At 48.1% G+C, this 18,940-nt stretch overlaps 1 pseudogene; it reads right to left on the bottom strand.

Moving 5' to 3' along the window:
• The window catches only part of LOC149182236 (mitochondrial import inner membrane translocase subunit TIM23-2 pseudogene), a 72,643-nt pseudogene extending 55,024 nt beyond the window's left edge, over positions 1–17,619 (bottom strand).
• Positions 17,620–18,940: the final 1,321 nt, after the last annotated feature.

Consider the following 18,940-nt stretch of genomic DNA (forward strand, 5'->3'; position numbering starts at 1 on the left):
AATGACCACTCGCCTCTCCTAGGATTTGATCATATTCGGGGGCAGGTTTCACCTTCTACAGGAAGTTCTGCCTATTCTACAAGCAGTTTATGTCTTCTACAGGAAACATCCTGTAGAACCTTCGGGCAAGCCAAAAGCGATCTTGGAGGGGAATCTGAAGGTTGGAATCTATTTGTTAGGCCTGTAGCCACCCCTATTTCCACCCATCACCATATGGCACCCTGTTCCATCTCTTTACACCTCTGTCACCCACCCGGTTATGTGTTCCTGCATAGTCATATAAGAAACCCTATTTTCCTCAGACTGACAGCAAGAATTTTTAGTGACAAGTCAAGTAACAAAGTCTCGCTCACCCTACCTGTCCAAACTCCATCTAGATCCCTCGTCCGCAATATAGCCCTACTCGTTTAGCCTGCATCCCAGGAGGAGAAGCAGCTACAGGACATCCTATAGGAATCCTGTAGTAGCTGATCCCTCTGGAAGACATACTCTAGGGGCAGGGACAGCCGAGATCAACAAAGGGAACATGCAAAAGACTCCTCTTGGATGTGAAAACATCCTCGGCAGCTGAAACTGAATAGAACCTGTGCATGCACCATTGATAACTGAAGGGTCGGGTTCCAAAACCTGTGCATACAACATCAAAAAATGAAGGAATGGGTTCAACAATGTAAACTATGAAACGGGAACTGATACTGTTACCCGTTTCGTAGAGATAGCTAAAAAGTGACCTGATTTTGAAAATGGGTGATGCAGAACGCACATGTTTTTTCTAGAGCATAGTTTTTGGCACTTTAGTTTTTTTTATGTACATCATGTTTTAGAATGGTAGTGATTTTCATGCTGATTTTAAAAAGTGAGCATTCTGCATCACACTCCTTTCTTAAAAGCCCTGTTTTTTGGCTTTAAATTTTTTAATGTATAAAATGTAAATAATTATTTAGTAAATTTGATAATTTTTGAAGTGGTTGTTTTCTTCACATTTCCTTGTTTTTTATTATAATTTTAAAAAAAAATTTCGTGAGGTTTTTACTGTTTTGCATTTTTAAATTAGAAGGTCGATATTTAGACTTTTCGATATTCTACATATTTATACATCCTTAATTAATTTTTCAATCGACATGAAATAATTGTTTCTAAAAAACAATATTTTTTAACAATGGACATAAAAATAACCATTTTTAACATAAATATAACTAAAAAACTACACGTTTTGATAATTTTTTGTTAGAATCGACATGTCAAAATCACAATTTTTATACGATAATTTTAACTAAAAATGGTTAAATAATAGTTTTTTCTATGAATTTCATGTCAAAAAAATAATAAAAATCACTTTTTTTTTCAAAAAATAATGATTAACTTAAAAATCAATGCAAAAATCACATATTACCAATATTGAACGTATAACAACCATAATTGAGTGTTTATTCTTCTCATAAAATGTCAAAGTCAAAACATTGCAAAGCTTGATTTACAAGCATAACTTAAATTTAATCAACAATGTCACGTAATCCAAACTCTTCGTCCTCTAGAGTTTCATCATTGTCCTCTTCCACAATATTTTCTGTTTCATTTTGCTCATTTTCCTCTTCTAATGGGTCTTTGATGTCTGCAAAACTCCCAATGTATGTCTTTCCAAACATTCCATGTAATGGTGGTTGGGGTTCCTTTGCCTTTTTTGCCACACGTGATTCACTAAAGTCCCCTTTCTTCAACCCAATTTCTTGCATTGCATCTGGAAGAAATTGAAGAGCATTAATTCTTTGCTGAATGAAATTGCACTGTACTGGATCTTTTTCAATTGCAATGCAATTTCTTCCTTTTTGAAGGCAACATGCTAGTGTTGTACCTAATTTTCAAGCACAAAAGAAATAATGAACTAAATTAGTACAATGACATATTAATTAAAAAATTAACATATTGAAATTCAATTCCATATAATAAAACTTACCTGAGCTAGAAAATAAATCCAAAACCCAATCTCCTTCATTTGAACAAACGTCTATAAGATAGTTAATCAATAACTGTGGTTTTTGATAAATGTTAACTATCTCTCCTTTTGCTTCTTTGTCTTCATATGTTAGTTTTCTCACAACAACATCATAACTCAGTATTTGGCTATGACTCTTTCTGTCTACCCGATTAAAAATCATAGACATATGGCTATCATCTTTTGCCCAACTATCAATATGAATGAACTCACAATCATTTATAAATTGTTGATCTTCATTGTGAAGAAGATTTGGCTTTTCCCTGTAACACGAAATAGTAAAAGTTAAATTAACTTGTACATAAATAAATTTTTCAACATTAATCAAATATACATTTTAAACGTCTTACCATGTAAGCTGCATCCTTGAATTTGTTTTCCCCTTGAAGCTTGACAATATCATTGCCAATTGTGTGTCTGAATGAAATGTCACAAATCTCCATAATGGTGATGACGTGACTTCTACAAATCCCGCAACCACTTTACTAAAAGCTTGATAAGTATAAGGGTCACTATCATAGTCAATGTTTGGAATATTGAAACCATGGGGAATATCTGCAATGACTAGGGCATAATCCCTTTTAGGTATGAGTTTAGCAATGTCTTCACAGTCGCCTTGTATTACTTGATATTGAATAGTGTCTAGCCCATTCCAAATGAAATGATTAAGAGTTGGATCAAGTTGAATATCCTTAATACGTTGCTTCCTCAGTCTTTCGATCTTTATCTTTTCGATAAAGGTTTTGAAACTATCTGGCACTCCATTATCATCCTTCCTCATCTTTTATAAAATAAACAAATATATGTGTAAGTTATAAATTAAAAATAGTACACAGGTGAATAAAAATGAATGTATAAATCAAGATACCTTTTTAAATGCAAGATAAAAAGATTTTAATGTTGATGTAGAACTTGCATCTGGATAGTTGCGTACGACATCATCCCAACTATCTTCATTCAACAATCTAACCATTTGTTCTTGAATTTTCATGTAAACTTTGTGACTGCATAGATAAAGTAACAAAAAGTTAATATAATGATATGTATAACAAATACTACCAAGAACAACATGTTTTATTTAAAATATAATTATAATCTAGAAATAAATAAGAATATTTCAAGAAACTTACTTTTGAAATTCTTCAGACATTTCCTCCATTGATAATTCCCCTGACCTCACACGAGATAATATTGTTTTGACAATTTTCTCATCTTTCACTCCTTGCATCGCCCTCCAAGGTGTGATAGTCATATCGTCTGGAAGATGCTTCATTTCAGGAGCTAATTTACTGTTGCCACATATGAATGGCTTAGACTTTTTGACCTTCTGGTTTTTAATGGCAATGTCTTCCCACATGCCAAAAATCTCATCAATCAACCTCCAAACATCTCCAGTTCTAAATGCCAATTGGAAAATGTTATCAACATCTCTGAATAAATCACTATGTTTGTTGCCCTTTCCACCTTTTGAATTGGTTTTCTCTTCAATTTGATATCCTATTTCCATACAACATTCCTTTCGGAACTCTGCAGTAACTTTTGTCCTATCCCCACCACATTTTTCTTCAAATTCACTATGAATAAATCTAACCCTTTGGATGAAAGTCATAGACATCCTATATTCATTATCTGAATTATGATCCCATGCCACTAACTTTGCTTCTGTATCAGATAAACCAGCGTAAATGATACATTTCATTGTTTCAAAACGTGGGTTATTAGGATATTCCTCCATCAATTGTCTTTGAGCTTCTACAGAATGGTTCCCCCCAAGCACATAATAATTGTATTCAAAACATTTTGACTTATCAAATGCTTCTTTGTTGGGAACTTGAAGTGGATCAACAAGAAGCACATAACTAACCACATGAGCATATGGATTGTACCTCATCAATGTCTTCAAGTTCTGAACATGCATATGATGTGGCTTTCTAACTTGATATTGACATTGTCCTTCACTTGCTTTATATGTTTGCTTGACATTAAGCTGAAATGTGCGACCACCATCAATTAAGTTTCTCTTTGTCAAATTCTCTCGAATGACATTTTGTTTTGTTTTGATAGTGCCATCTTCTAAATCAGCTCCTGGTGTAATGATTTCTCTGCTTTCTTTTGAAGTTTCACTAGGTTCTTGACTGCTGGAAATGACTACTTCAAAATCATCAACTCTACTTTTCTTGGTCATAACATTCCCACCAGAGTTATTCTTGGGCATTGTTACTTTTGGATTTTTATGGCTCTTCTCAGTTCCAATGTCATCTTCAGTAATGACAACATATGTTTCATCGTCAATTTCAACTTCATCGTTCTCAAAAGTAACTTGTTTACCCTTGCTAGATTTATCCACCATAGACCTTTTTTTCTGATTCTTTGGATGTAGTTTTGTAGCATTATCAATTACTTCATTTTGCCTCTTTTCCATATTTTCTTCTGACACTGAGTAAAAACTGCTGACAACTTTCATGATATCATTCTCAATGAAATGAATGCCTCCCAACCTAATTGAACAACTTTCAACGAAATTCTGCCAAACAAAATATCATATGTCAATAAAAAACAAAGTTAAAAAATATAGTGAGACACTTTAAAAAACGCAAAATACAAATATAAATAATAATACTTACGATGTTATCTGTCATCTCATTTACGATTTGACTACACAACTTTGTAGATACCTCGCTCGTGTCATAGAATGAATATGATAGTTGGTATTTAACCCTTTCATGTGACTTGGGAGCTTTTGTAAGTACGTAAACAACTTCAGTGTTCGTTACCGAACACATATCTACAACTCTTCCCATCACCTCAAAAATTTCACTATCATTCGGTATATCGATATATAGATATATATTCACATTTGTGCTTTCTCTTTCTTTCACATACCACATTCTTGATGGAAATTTCACCTCTTTCGAATTCTTCCAGTCTGAAATCATCTTCTTATCACTTGAGGCACTTGATAGATTTGTAGTCATGAGCTGAGGTGGAGTTCGTTCACCAATGTTTCTTTTAGATGCACCTTTATGAGTCTTTGGTCCAGAAAGATTCACTGAAATTCTCTTTGATGCCATTTTCCTGAAAAATAGAAACACATAAATCAGTAAATAATAAAAACATATTGACTTAAAGTAACAACGAAAACTTATCATAAATTTTAATCAACAATCGCCCCCCGCCCGACAACCTCACCCACCCGCCCACCTCACCCGAACCCCCCTCCGCCCGGGCTCCCTACCTCTTCCCACACCCGTCCACCCCACACCACCTCACCCGCCCGCTCCAAACCTCCTGGCACCCTCACCCCTTCGGGTGCCCTCGCCCGCCCGTCCGCCCGACGCCCTCACCCAACCACCCGCCTCAACCGAACCCCCCTCCGCCCGGGCTCCCTACCTCTCCCCCAACCCGCCCAGCCCGCACCCCATCATGCACCCCTCACCCAACTGCTCAACCCCTCCCGGCGCCCTCGCCCGCCCCCCTGCCCGGCACCCTCACCCACCCGCTTGCCTCAACCGAACCCCCCTCGGCCCGGGCTCCCTACCGCACCCCCTCACCCCGCACCCCTTCACCCGCACACCCAGCACCACCTCACCCGCCCGCTCCTGCCTGCCGGGCGCCCCGCCCTGCCTGCCGGGCGAGCGCGCGGGCGGCCCGGGTGGCGCCTACACGAGGGCGCCCCCCCTCGTGCAGGCGCCACCCAGGCCGCCCGCGCCCTCGCCCGGCAGGCAGGGCGATTCCCTGAATCGCCCTGCCTACCGGGCGAGGGCGCGGGCTGCCCGGGTGGCGCCTGCACGAGGGCGCCCCTTCTCGTGCAGGCGCCACTCGGGCTGCCCGCGCCCTCGCTCGGCAGGCAGGGCGATTCCGGGAATCGCCCTGCCTGCCGGGCGAGGGCGCGGGCGGCGCGGGTGGCGCCTGCACGTGGGTGCCCCTCATGTAGGCGCCACCCGTGCCGCTCGCGCCCTCGCCCGGCAGGCAGGGCGATTCCAGGAATCGCCCTGCCTACCGGGCGAGGGCGTGGGCGGCCCATGTGGCGCCTGCACGAGGGCGCCCAAACCTCGTGCAGGCGCCACCCGGGCCGCCCGCGCCCTCGCCCGCCAAGCAGGGCGATTCCGAGAATCGCCCTGCCTGCCGGGCGAGGGCGCGGGCGGCCCGGGTGGAGCCTGCACGAGGGCGCCCCCCCTCGTGCAGGCGCCACCCGGGCCGCCCGCGCCCTCGCCCGGCAGGCAGGACGATTCCGGGAATCGCCCTACCTGCCGGGCGAGGGCGCGGGCGGCCCGGGTGGCGCCTGCACGAGGGCGCCCAACCTCGTGCAGGCACCACCCGGGCCGCCCGCGCCCTCGCCCAGCAGGTAGGGCAATTCCGGGAATCGCCCTGCCTGCCCGGCGAGGGCATGGGCGGCCCGGGTGGCGCATGCACGAGGGCGCCCCCCCTCGTGCAGGCGCCACCCGGGCCGCCCGCGCCCTCGCCTGGCAGGCAGGGCGATTCCGGGAATCGCCCTGCCTGCCGGGCGAGGGCGCGGGCGGCCTGGGTGGCGCCTGCACGAGGGCGCCGCCCCTCGTGCAGGCGCCACCCGGGCCGCCCGCCTCCTCGCCCGGCAGGCAGGGCGATTCTGCCCTCGTGCAGGCGCCACCCGGGACGCCCGCGCCCTCGCCCGGCAGGCAGGGCGATTCTTGGAATCGCCCTGCCTGCCGGGCGAGGGTGTGGGCGGGCTGGGTGGCGCCTGCACGAGGGCGCCCCCCCTCGTGTAGGCGCCACCCGGGCCGCCCGCGCCCTCGCCCGGCAGGCAGGGCGATTCCGAGAATCGCCCTGCCTGCCGGGCGAGGGCGCGGACGGCCCGGGTGGCGCCTGCACGAGGGCGCCCCTCCTCGTGCAGGCGCCCCCCGGGCCGCCCGCGCCCTCGCCCGGCAGGCAGGGCGATTCCGGGAATCGCCCTGCCTGCCGGGCGAGGGCGCGGGCGGCCCGGGTGGCGCCTGCACGAGGGCGCCCAACCTCGTGCAGGCGCCACCCGGGCCGCCCGCGCCCTCGCCCGGCAGGCAGGGCGATTCCGGGAATCGCCCTGCCTGCCGGGAGAGGGCGCGGGAGGCCCGGGTGGTGCCTGCACGAGGGCGCCCCCCCTCGTGTAGGCGCCACCCGGGCCGCCCGCGCCCTCGCCCGGCAGGCAGGGCGATTCCGGGAATCGCCCTGCCTGCCGGGCGAGGGCGCGGACGGCCCGGGTGGCGCCTGCACGAGGGCACCCAACCTCGTGCAGGCGCCACCTGGGCCGCCCGCGCCCTCGCCCGGTGGGCAGGGCGATTCTCGGAATCGCCCTGCCTGCCGGGCGAGGGCGCGGGCGGCCCGGGTGGCGCCTGCACGAGGGCGCCCCTCCTCGTGCAGGAGCCACCCGGGCCGCCCGCGCCCTCGCCCGGCAGGCAGGGCGATTCTCGGAATCGCCCTGCCTGCCGGGCGAGGGCGCGGGCGGCCCGGGTGGCGCCTGCACGAGGAGGCTCGGAATCGCCCTGCCTGCCGGGTGAGGGCGCGGGCGGCCCGGGTGGCGCCTGCACGAGGGTGCCCCTCCTCGTGCAGGCGCCACCCGGGTCGCCCGCGCACTCCCCCTGCAGGCAGGGCGATTCCGGGAATCGCCCTGCCTGCCGGGCGAGGGCGTGGGCGGCCCGGGTGGTGCCTGCACAAGGGCGCCCAACCTCGTGCAGGCGCCACCCGGGCCGCCCGCGCCCTCGCCGGGCAGGAAGGGCGATTCCGGGAATCGCCCTGCCTGCCAGGAGAGGGCGCGGGCGGCCCGGGTGGCGCCTGCACGAGGGCGCCCCCCCTCGTGCAGGCGCAACCCGGGTCGCCCGCGCCCTCGCCCGGCAGGCAGGGCGATTCCCAGAATCGCCCTGCCTATCGGGCGAGGGCGCGGGCGGCCCGGGTGGCGCCTGCACGAGGGCGCCCAACCCTCGTGCAGGCGCCACCCGGGCCGCCTGTGCCCTCGCCCGGCAGGCAGGGCGACCCTGCCTGCCGGGCGAGGGCACGGGCGGCCCGGGTGGCACCTGCACGAGGGCGCCCTCCCTCGTGCAGGCGCCACCTGGGCCGCCCGCGCCCTCGCCCCGCAGGCAGGGTCGCCCTGCCTGCCGGGCGAGGGCGCGGGTGGCCCGGGTGGCGCCTGCACGAGGGGCGGGCGGGCGGAGGGCGGGTGAGGCCGAAGGCCGGTGAGGCGAGCGGGCGGAGGGCGGGTGAGGCCGAGGGCGGAGGGTGGGTGAGGCGGGCGGGTGAGGGCGCCCGGGGGTGGGTCGGGCGGGCGGTTGAGGGCGCCCGGGTGTGGGTCGGGCGGGCGGGTGAGGGCGCCCACGGGTGGGTGGGGCGGGCGGGCGGGCGGGTGAGGGTGCCCGCGGGTGGGGCGGGCGGGTGTGGCGGGCGGGCGTGTGAGGGCGCCCGTGGGCGGGTGGGCCGAACGGGCGGGCGGGTCGGGGCGGGCGGGGGCGGGTGGGTCAGGCCTCCCGCGGGCGTTTGGGGAGGGCGGTTCAGGGCGCCCGTGCCGTGCGGGCGGGCGGGTCAGGGCACCCGGCGGTGGGTGGGGCGTGCGGGTGAGGGCGCCCGGGGGTGGGTGGCCCATCCAAAGGGGTGAGGTGCCCGGGTGAGGGTGCCGGGAGGGGTTGGGCGGGCGAGTGAGGGCACCCGGGCCGGGCGAGCGGGTGAGGGGGGTGTGGGTGGCTCGACCGGAGGGGTGGGGCTGGGGGGTTAGGGTGCCGGGCCGAGCCGGGCAGGCGGGTGAGGGGGGACGGTGTGTGTGGGCCGGCGGGTGAGGGGGCCCGGGCCGGGAAGGCGGGTGAGGGGGGGCTGTCAGGGCGCCCGGAGGGGCCGAGCAGGCGGGTGAGGGGGGGCGCTGTTAAGGTGCCTGGAGGGGCCGGCGAGCGGGCGGGCGGGCGGGCGAGGGGGGTGTGGAGCACCCACTGGTGTTAAGAAAATGAGGTTGACCGGGCCCACCATGCTCACTATTTTTCATGAAACTAATTTAATATGAAAGTTTTCAAGAAAAAAATTTAACTTACCTTTTAATTACGAGAATTCTTCGTTGATTATGTTGTTGATAGCGATTTCGCTGCTCCACAAATTCACGACCTCTTTCAACGATTTTCAGAAAACCTGGATGTGATGTTAGTAGTAGTGATAATGAAATTTTAATATGTAAGTGAAGTTACAAGGATGACACGCCCGCCCGACCCACACCCGGGCGCCCTCAACCGCCCGCCCGACCCACCCCCGGGCGCCCTAACCTGCCCACCCTCCCGCCTCACCCGCCCGACACTCGCCCGCCTCACCCACCCTCCGCCCTCGGCCTCACCCGCCCTCCGCCCGCCCGCCTCACCCGCCCTCCGCCCTCGGCCTCACCCGCCCTCCGCCCGCTCGCCCCTCGTGCAGGCGCCACCTGGGCCGCCCGCGCCCTCACCCGGCAGGCAGGGCAACCCTGCCTGCCGGGCGAGGGCGCGGGCGGCCCGGGTGGCGCCTGCACGAGGGCGCCCAACCTCGTGCAGGCGCCACCTGGGCCGCCCGCGCCCTCGCCCGGCAGGCAGGGCGACCCTGCCTGCCGGGCTAGGGCGCGGGCGGCCCGGGTGGCGCCTGCACGAGGGTGCCCTCCCTCGTGCAGGCGCCACCCGGGCCACCCGCGCCCTCGCCCGGCAGGCAGGGTCGCCCTGCCTGCCGGGCGAGGGCGCGGGCGGCCCGGGTGGCGCCTGCACGAAGGGCGGGCGGGCGGAGGGCGGGTGAGGCCGAGGGCGGAGGGCAGGTGAGGTGGGCGGGCGGAGGGCGGGTGAGGCCGAGGGCGGAGGGTGGGTGAGGCGGGCGGGCGTCGGGCGGGTGGTCGGGTGAGGGCGCCCGGGGTGGGTCGGGCGGGCGGTTGAGGGCGCCCGGGTGTGGGTCGGGCGGGCGGGTGAGGGCACCCGCGGGTGGGTGGGGCAGGTGGGTGAGGGCGCCCGCGGGTGGGGCGGGCGGGTGTGGCGGGCGGGCGGGTGAGGGCGCCCGTGGGCGGGTGGGCCGAACAGGCGGGCGGGTCGGGGCCGGCGGGGGCGGGTGGGTCAGGGCGCCCGCGGGTGTTTGGGGAGGGCGGGTCAGGGCGCCCGTGCCGTGCGGGCGGGCGGGTCAGGGCACCCGGGGGTGGGTGGGGCGTGCGGGTGAGGGCGCCCGGGGGTGGGTGGCCCATCCAAAGGGGTGAGGTGCCCGGCGAGGGCGCCGGGAAGGGTTGGGCTGGCGGGTGAGGGCGCTCGGGCCGGGCGAGCGGGTGAGGGGGGCGTGGGTGGTTCGACCGGAGGGGTGGGGCTGGGGGGTTAGGGTGCCTGGGCCGAGCCGGGCAGGCGGGTGAGGGGGGACGGTGTGTGTGGGCCGGGCGGGTGAGTGGGCCCGGGCCGGGCAAGCGGGTGAGGGGGGGCTGTCAGGGCGCTCGGAGGGGCCGGGCAGGCGGGTGAGGGGGGGCGCTGTTAAGGTGCCTGGAGGGGCCGGCGGGCGGGCGAGCGAGGGGGGGTGTGGAGCACCCACTGGTGTTAAGAAAATGAGGTTGACCGGGCCCACCATGCTCACTATTTTTCATGAAACTAATTTAATATGAAGGTTTTCAAGAAAAAAATTTAACTTACCTTTTAATTACGAGAATTCTTCATTGATTATGTTGTTGATAGCGATTTAGCTGCTCCACAAATTCACGACCTCTTTCAACGATTTTCAGAAAACCTGGATGTGATGTTAGTAGTAGTGATAATGAAATTTTAATATGTAAGTGAAGTTACAAGGATGTTTTACTGTACAATTAATATGGGATAATTTGTTTTACAATGTTATAAAGTGAATATTATTGATTTGTTTTACAACAGGTTGAATGTGGGATAATTTGTTTTAAAATATTTTAAAGTGAATATTGTAGTATTGGAAAGCGAATATTATATGGTTTAACTATTATAATAATTGTAGAAGTTGTAGTGTACAATTTTAATTATGATTTCACAAAAAAAATTAGTTTATATTTTCCAATAAATTGTAGAACAAAGTAATAAAGGTAAATAAATTTAACAGATTTTTTGGAGGGAAATATTTTCGCGAAACGTTTTGGAGGGAAATATTTTCGCGAAATTTTTTGGAGGGAAAATTCCATTCTTTAAGCTATATAATATCTTTAGGAGACTCTCCATTTGTATCATTCAACATCTTCTATTTGAAAGGGATGGATTGTTCTGATAGTGAAGTTTCGATTTATACACCATCAACTTCTGCATCGCGTAACAACTCTATTCATATTGATGAACATAGTGGGAATTCTTCCACTATGAATAGAAATTCACTTCTTCCACTTAGTCCTGATTCTAAGGACTATGAGAGCAGCACTGATGAAAGAGGGGATGGAGAATTTCAAATAAATAAAGAGTCACATATTCCACTTAGTCCTACTTCTAAGGACTATGAAAGTCGTAGTGATGAAGAGCATGATGGTGAACTTCAAAAGAACAGAGTGTCACGATGTCCACTTAGTCCTAATTCTGAGGACTATGAGAGCAGTAGTTTTGAAGAGCATGATGGTGAAGTTCAAAAGAATGGAGGGTCACGGTGTCCACTTAGTCCTAATTCCGAGGACTATGAGAGCAGCAGTTTTGAAGAGCATAATAGTGAAGTTCAAAAGAAGGGAGTGTCACGGTGTCCACTTAGTCCCAATTCCGAGGACTATGAGAGCAGCAGTTTTGAAGAGCATAATGGTGAAGTTCAAAAGAAGGGAGTGTCACGGTGTCCACTTAGTCCTAATTCTGAGGACTATGAGAGCAGCAGTTTTGAAAAGCATAATGGTGAAGTTCAAAAGAAGGGAGTGTCACGGTGTCCACTTAGTCCTAATTATGAGGACTATGAGAGCAGCAGTTTTGAAGCGCATGATGGCAAATTTCAAAAGAATGGAGTGTCACGGTGTCCACTTAGTCCTAATTCTGAAGACTATGAGAGCAGCAGTAATGAAAAGCATGATGTTGATTTTCAAAAGTATGGAGTGTCAAAGTGTCCACTTAGTCCTAATTCTAAGGACTATGAGAGCAGTAGTGATGAAAAGCATGATGTTGATTTTCAAAAGCATGGAGTGTCACGGTGTCAGTTAGTCCAAATTCTAAGGACTATGAGAGCAGTAGTGATGAAGAGTGGGATGATGAAATTCAAAATATTGGAGTACCACAGTGTCCACTTAGTCCTAATTCTGCGGACTATGAGAGCAATAGTTATGAAGAGCGTGATGATGAATTTCAAAATAATAGAGTGTCACTATGTCCTCTTAGTCCTAATTCTGCGGACTATGAGAGCAGCAGTGATGAAGGACAGGATGATGCACTTAGTCCTAATTCTAATGAGTATAAAGGTAGCAGTGACAAAGGACGGGATGTAGCATCTTCAATAAGTAAGTCACATTTTCAACGTAGTCCTAATTCTATGGACTATGAGAGTAGCACTGGCAATGCATATGAGGAAGAATATCCATTAAACACCGAGTCAGATTTTCCATTCAGTCTGAATTCTGAGGACTACGACAGTAGCACTGAAGAAGCAGAAGATGAAGAATATCCTCCAAGTCAATATTTGAAAAGCAAGGATGATCATAGTGTGGATAACATTCCTCTTAATGATGATGAAAATCCTTATACAAATGATGATCAAATGATGGAGATGTTGCCAAGAAACATTGTATCAAGGAGTAGGAGCATGCCTTTTCGTATCAATGCAAGTTGTTCTAGTTATACAAGGGGTAGAGCAGAATATCTGACGAGAAGAAGTTCTATCAGTGCTCTCATTTCAAGTGAATGTTGCCAAAAAGATTGCTTGAAACATATGGATTTCAAATTTGCATTAGAAAGCAGGAAGAGATATTTGTCAATGAATAAAAGCATGCAAAATTCATATTTAGTTGGGTGCATGCAATCTACATTGTCAGGTTATGATTATCATATTGGGACTTTTTTTATCTGTAGAAAAGGTTTCAAAATGTTTCATTCGATTGGGAATTTTCGTCTCTCAAGCATTCAAGAAAATTTGGAAAAGGATCCCACATTTTATTCAGAAGTACGTCATAAAAAACACTTTGGTCCATTATCAAATATTGCAATGTCATGGATGAAAGATTTCTTTTCAAAGCATGGAGAGTGTATGCCAAATGGAGAGACAATACATATTCCAGATAATTTTTCAAGACGAGAAATCTACAACTTATACAAAGAATATGCAGAAGGTGCTGAGGGACATGGCCAGTTTATTACATATCAATATTTTGTGAAGGTATGGAAGAAAGAATTCAACAATGTCCGTATTCCTAAGAAGACAAGGATGGGGATTTGCAGTACATGTGCTTCTCTTAAATCAAAAAGGGACAAAAGTGAAGGCTCAGAAAGAGGTAAGCGTTTATAACTTTAACTTTTAAAATTGTATAGTCATCAACTATGAAAACATATTTCTTAATGAATCTCTTTTATGTTGTGTAGATTTAATTGTCAAACAACTTCAGGAGCATCGCGAACAACAAACAAACGAAAGGAAGAAGTTGTACAAGCATCGAAAAAAGTGCTATGATAATCCAAATAAATATTTGGGTTTGATAATTGATGGTATGGACCAGAAGAAAACACTTTTACCACATTTTGTTCGCACACCCAAAAATTTACAGGAGGAAAACTTTATTCAATTTCACTTGGTCGGTTTTATGGTCTTCAATGGGAAAATGTTGCCAAGGGTGTACTTCACAGCTCCAAATATTCACAATGATGCAAATCTGACCATAACTATAATTCATGATGTGATTTCTCATTGGTCTGGTAATCTTCCTGAAGTTTTGTATCTACAATTGGACAACACTTGCCGTGAAAACAAAAATCAGGTTGTTTTTGGATATCTAAACATGCTTGTTGAATTGGGAATTTTTCAGAAGGTAAAGGTTGGTTTCCTTCTTGTTGGGCACACTCATGACCATATTGATCAGATGTTCAGCCGTTTTTCAGTCACATTGAGGAGGAAGGAAGTTGGTAGCTTGCCATCACCAATTGAATGTATTAAGAAATCATACATGCCAGAGCCTACTTTTGATGTGTTGGAAGAAACTATTGACATGCGAAGGTTTATTCTGAGATCATATGGTGAGGGGAGATGCATTTAACAACTTAATGACATTAGCTTACAACATCAATTTCGTATCAAAAAAATTGATGGGAACACACTAATATGGGGCAAGAAGTATTCAACTACTACAGAATGGGCACCGTCATCAGGATTGAAATTTTTGAAGTTCATTCCAGATCATCCAATAATTGCATCAAAAATATTGTTATTACAATCAGTTGGTGAAGTTCAGAATGCACATAGACAGAACAGGGCTATAAATTATTCTGATTGCCTGGAAGAAATTAAAAAATGTATTAGATATACATATGAGTACTTTGACATTGCTGATTCTGTTTGGTGGGATTCGTTTTTCAATAATCAAAGTGATATCATTTCGACAACAATAAATGAAGATATACCTTTGAAAAATCCATTTATTTGGCCACATAATGTGTCGAATGAACATGAGGAAGTAAACATTGTTGAACAGCAACAATCTCAGGGTATTATTAATTCTTCATAGGCAGAGGAAAGAGAGATGTATATTGGTTCCAGAAGATCTCGTGCACAACGTGAAGCCATGGAAGACCTTTATAGGGGTTCAGTACAGGATATTAAGGAGGGTTGCATGATTGCAGTGCTAGCAGATGGAGATCCCAATGGCTATCCATTTTGGGTTGCTAAAGTTATAAAGGTCTTTACAGAAAATGAGGATGTTACAAGTGTTGAAGTACATTGGTATGCCACAAATACACACCCATTCAATGGTGTGTATAAGCCAGAGATGGTAGTTGACAAAAAAAATGGCGGAAAAAGAAAAAGAAAGGGTACAAATGTAAATCGCCGCCGCACAGACATATTAAAATTGGAGGATGTAGACATACTTGTTTATGACTTCAATTTAACAAAGAGAGGAACTCTTCGCTTCAAGACAATAGAGATTCTGAAAAGGTTGTTACCAGAAGGAACAGTGTTGACATGGGAGTCACCTGAAACCAGTCGTAGATCTAGAAAAATTTTGAGACCTGAAATGTTGGGCATGCATGTGGACTCAGATGGGGCACTAGTTGATGAAAGAGAAGAATATGGAACATCTTCGTCAGCATCCAGTCACTCATCTGAAGATGTGAATTCTGATGGTGTGCCAGAAAACATGAGTGATTTTGAATAGTTGTTTAAGACAGTTTATATAACTGATGTATGCATCGTATCTTCAAATAAAATTAATGTTTTCCATATGGTGTTAAATGAGAAGTTATGAGGCATTTTTATGTTGTTGGATTATATGTCTTAGTTATGATAAATTTTATTGTTTAAAATATCTACAATGCAATATTAAATTAAAGATATAAAATATGTTTTATTCAATATACAAATAATGACTTTTGAATGCATTTAGTGATGTAACTTGTTCATAATGTCATGGTTTTTTTTTATTTTATAGTTGAAAAAATTTCAATTTTTTTTGTATCTAGCATGTTATGGTTGAAAACATGTTAAATTTATACTTAGGAAAGAAAAATGATATTCTACCAAAAACATTAGTGTGTTTTTTCCCGCATAAACAACTTTGTTTAACACATAGAAATTTGGTTTTATTAGCATTTTTTTTAAATACTGAAAATTGACCCTAAAAAAAAAATCATTGTTCCAGTGTCATCAGTTTCATTTTGAAGCTATATTTTGCACGAAAATTTCATAGTAAATTTTGTAGTCACTGCCAATTTTAAAACATGTTCAAAATTGACGCCTAAAAAATAAAAACATCGTTCCAGTATACACACTTTTCGTTTTGAGCACTGTTTTTGATGTTTTTTTGGGGTTTTTTGGCCAGAGTTCCCGTTTTGAGTTTATAGTTCCCATTTCATAGTTTACATTGTTGTTCTAACACCCATGCACGAGGCAGTAGCAAGCGAAGCAGTGGTTCCAAGACCCGAAGTCTACATAACATGTCCACGGCCACGCAGGTAAGTGTCTAAACTCATTCGTCAATTGCATAAACTATATTTCGAAAATTGCATGACTGTGAAAATGGTTCGGATTGAATGGGATCGGTGGCTAGTCAACTGGCCACCCTTAGCCAGTTACATAGCTTTGTGGGATCTGAACAAGCTCAGTTGTGTTCAAATTTTCCGCCGAGACGCGCATCCTACATGTGTGGAGTGTCCATCGGGGAAAATCGTCAGGACTAGTAGTGGTGGCGGCGATTAATGGCATAAGGGGAGGTGATGGCGGTCAGAGACACATAGAGAAATGATGGTCGTGCCGTTGTATCAATGGTTGGGTTCGACCACATCATCCCCTTGCCACGAATTGCGCTGCAGTTAAAAGATACTCGGCTAAAGACTCTCTCCACCCGCTGTTCATTTTCACTTGCAACATCCTCGACCAAAGTACGCGTCCTCTGCTTTCAAAATCTGTTAACCCGTCATCCTCCACCAAGTTTTTTGGCCTATTTCAAAAAATCTCCCTTGTACCGGGCTCGTTCAGAAGTGCAGTGACATCCTACAGAAGCCGACAAGAGTTCTACAGGAAGCAGCTCTATAGGAAGTCCGGCACAGCTTTCCGGAGCAGAGAAGCCTGGACTTTTCTTTGTCGAATTTGGAGTTCCGAGAGAGGTAGGCTCAAAAACACTCTTCCATGCATGGTATGTTTCGAAAAGGTGGTGAATTGAACTGTCTCAAATTGGGGAGTCCGAGAAAAATCCACCTGTGAGTTGGAAATAGTAGTTTTCCTATGTGTTGCACGATATTCCTCAGTCGATTTTGCGTCAAAATTCTCCTCCACAATTCTTGTTAAAAAAGAAAAAGGAAAATTCTCCTGTAGGAAAGATACACAACTGTGAGGGCTAGCCTATGTATGAAGAATTTGAATTTGCATGTTTGTATGTATGCTGAGAATAAACATTGAGCTCTGTATTCTGTCTCTGGAAACCCAATTTCTTCCTTCATAAACTGACAACCGAGTTCTGGGAAGCAACAGCCTTAAAGGCAGGGAATTGGTGCTAATTGATAGTTGAAATCCCTTCTCAAAGTGCAGGGAAGAAATCCATAAACAACATTCCCTTGTGTGATCGGAGCATAAAACAAGGCAATCTCACCATGCCAGGAGGGTTTATCAGGAAAGAACCTTCGGATCCCAGCAAGCTGTGTGAGCATCTAGAGGTGGTAGACCTATTCACCCATTCCAATTGGATGTCCTTTTGTGACAAAATTCATGGTCATGACAATGAGATAACAGAGGAATTCTTAATGCCCCTAAAACCTGAATCAAAGACACAGGCCAAAATTAATTTTAGGGGTTTGACCCTAGAAGTTAACCCTGAGCTTATTAGTCGTGTTACTGGTCTCCCATTAGGGCTCCCTTGGAGCAAAGAAGAAAGGTCATTGGGCAAGGCAGCCAAGAAAGCATTCTTCCTGCCTGAGGAACATCCTATAGAAGACAAGAACGGGGTCTAGAGAACTAGCTTACCTCCTCTCTGGAGCGAAGTCAGTTTCCAAATCATGAAATACATTACCTGTGAAGGGAGGTTCAGCATTGTCTACGGCTACCATTTCAGGTTGTTGAATGAACTAAGACATGGAATGGATTTACCTCCAGAAGAGAAGTTGAGCATCCCCTATTTTCTTCTGCAGTCATTAAGTGAATGTGGCACAAAATTGAAAGGAGGGACACCAAATCAGTTATCCCATCATGGGCTCATCAAACTTTTAGTGGAAGATGCCCTCCACACCTACACTATCCCCCTCTCTTGGGAAATTTTCCGAAACATGTCCAAAGATGACAATATTAGAATTCTGGCTGAGGATATCACCTCATCCAGCAGTAAAGAAGGGGGACACACTGAAGTAGGAGAGAAAACCAGTGGTAAAGAAACACAGGGCAAACAAGCACAAGCAGGACAAAAAGAGAAAGAGGGAAAGGGCCAAATTGTTGAGCCTAAAATAGAGCAAGAAACAACAACACAAACACCAAGGGAAAAGAGACTACAGAGGAGAGTAGAGAAGGCAGAAACATCCCAAGTAAAGGCTGGCATAGCCACAATAGTCACACCAAAACAAAAGGTAAAGATAGATCCTGAAATGGCTGCAATACAGGCAAAAACAATTAACATATAGGTTTCTATAGGAAGGATGGAAACAGAACAACAAAGGGGGAAATCACCGGAAATATTGGCAAGAGAGGCAGCAGCTGTGCTTTCCGCCTTAAAAACACCTCCAAAGAAAAAAGGGAAGCGAAAGAGGAAAACCTCCATGTAATTTAAGGCAAGAAGGAGCACACAGATCAAAGTAGGACGACCCCAGCCACAGTCAAAGGAGCCAATTATCATTGAGGACATAACCCCTAAACCAAAGGAAGGGTCTCTTTCAAAGATATTCGTCACCTATGAACGAGGAAGCCCAAAAACTTCCACCTGGAGAGAGACTGAAGACAATGGACTCAAAGATAGTTCCACATGAAGCTGAGAAAGCTCTATAGGAAACTTGGGCTAAGCTAAAAGAGACCGAGAAATTGGAGGAAAAGGCAGCCAAACAATGACAAGAAGAAGAAAGGACAGAGGAAATATTGGAACCAAGCCCTCAGCCCAGTTTGGGCACATACTATAACCTGTTAGAAGCTGGGAAAATAATTTCCCAGAAATTTGTGGTGCCACTATTCTTTGCACTGGAAGAAGAAAGAATTAGGACTCACACTTGGATGAGGATCGCCAAGTCTAAGGGTGTGGCAGACATAGGCCCCCTAGAAGAACAACTCAGGGAGTCAAAGAAAGAATTGGCCATGGTGAAGCATGTGGAAAGAATTCAGAGGTCCAAACTACAGGAAGAGAACGAGCTACTAAAACAGTAGCTACAGCTACAGGGAATCCATAAGGAA

This window comes from Pinus tabuliformis, chromosome 3_2 (genome assembly GCF_031772625.1).
Source record: "Pinus tabuliformis cultivar Carrire ecotype Pingquan chromosome 3_2, CPIR1, whole genome shotgun sequence".
NCBI classification, from domain to species: domain Eukaryota; kingdom Viridiplantae; phylum Streptophyta; class Pinopsida; order Pinales; family Pinaceae; genus Pinus; species Pinus tabuliformis.